The sequence below is a fragment of the Penaeus monodon genome, chromosome 43 (assembly GCF_015228065.2).
Source record: "Penaeus monodon isolate SGIC_2016 chromosome 43, NSTDA_Pmon_1, whole genome shotgun sequence".
NCBI lineage: Eukaryota > Metazoa > Arthropoda > Malacostraca > Decapoda > Penaeidae > Penaeus > Penaeus monodon.
This window is the reverse complement of record NC_051428.1, coordinates 23,189,001-23,190,814: the sequence shown is the minus strand read 5'-3', so window position 1 is coordinate 23,190,814 and position 1,814 is coordinate 23,189,001.

Here is a 1,814-nt window from a genome sequence, read left to right as displayed (position 1 = left end):
TACTTGCATTTCTCTGTACACTTTGTCTATATTATAATAACAAATTGAACACCGGAAAAAAGTAACCCGAATATACATTGATCTATCACTTTTTTCATATTCGGGGGTAGTGAATACATAAAGAAAATATGAAACGTAGTTTTTGGTTGAAACGAGTTCATTGTGACAATCGTAGGCGTAAATAAATAGTATACCTGAAATACCTATAATTTCTGGTGAATATATCATCGAAATGCATGGAGTGCATCTCATGAGCCATGAGAATTTTCATACATATATCTAGTAATTTATCGTATCATGAATGATGCATAAAACACTTTTAGTCTGTTTTCTGCACATATTGGGTTTGGAATTCATGGTGATTTTCATAAGCGTATACATACAGTGTATGCTTGCTTTTACATGTTTTCAAAAACACGCAGAAATATTTCTCAGCAAAATATTCCATTTCAGAACTGGTTATCTCGAGTAAAGAATGAAAAATGTATTGACGAGACATGAGACCTTTGACTTGAGAATGTTATTATAATTAATGAGTAGTCAACTTTCTGATGTTTGTTTCTTTGACCCTTATTTTAGCAACAGATTTCGGAGGATTGTTTAGAGTATCTTGAGTAAAAATAAAGGATCATCCATTTATCTTTCTTAACATTCATCTCCCTTTTAAAAGGTAAATATAGTCAATAAGGGGTTATCGGTTTCAAGATGATAACGAAAAATAACAAAATTTGTAGATATTTATTTTCATTGATAAATTATCACACACACACACACACACACACACACACACACACACACACACACACACACATATATATATATATATATATATATATATATATATATATATATTGCATTTGTTTAATCCTGCAACTAGATCAGCCTGCATCAAATTGAACATTAATGTGAAGTACATTGATCTCAACCAACCATAAAAACCTGCATTATCGCATTTTGATTGGCGTATAACATGTTATGTTATAAGCATTGGTTTCGATGGAGATTTCTTTAATTGGGACCCACTTCTATCTTAAAAACGCTGTAACCCTGAGGAAGAGAGAGGGACAAAGAAAGAAATGGCCAAAGAGAGGAAGAAAGAGAGAAAGAGAGAGAGAGAGAGAGAGAGAGAGAGAGAGAGAGAGAGAGAGAGCATAAACAGAGATTTGGAAGGCAACGTCACTATGCACATGGCTGATGACGCCACAGTGTAAAGCCTGACGGCCAGTGCATAAAGCGTTTCCATCGTCTGGAATAATTTTTTCCTTTATTCACTATTGCGACGGAACATCTCTCCTCCATCGGCTTGTATTTCTGTCAATATTGAGTTCAATACTCTAGCAACTTATTTGAATCCCCTTGCCCCCCCCCCTATTCTCCTTCTTGATCTCCCTTCCCTCTCTATGCAACGACAGGTCTTCTTATTATGGGGAAACGATGGATGCTTGCATACATGGTCTTCTGGACACCTGTTGGATGAATATGACAGTGGTACTAATACTGCTAACAATATGATGAGTACATATGGATGCATAACAATGTATACGTAACTTATTAGATTCCACCTATTATATTTTGTTTCTTTTCCTTAACATTACTATTTCTTCTTATTCAGGTACCAATAGATTGTTTACTGATTAATGAATTATTAGCTAATATCTTTAAAAAAATGAAAGTGGGAAAACAGAAGAGACAGAGAGAGAGGGAGGGAGGGCCATAAACAGGATTCTGGAAGGCAACGTCACTGAGCACATGGCCGATGACGTCACAGAGGAAAATACAAGTCGAGATCTTAGAGTGTTGCCAATGTCAAGAAC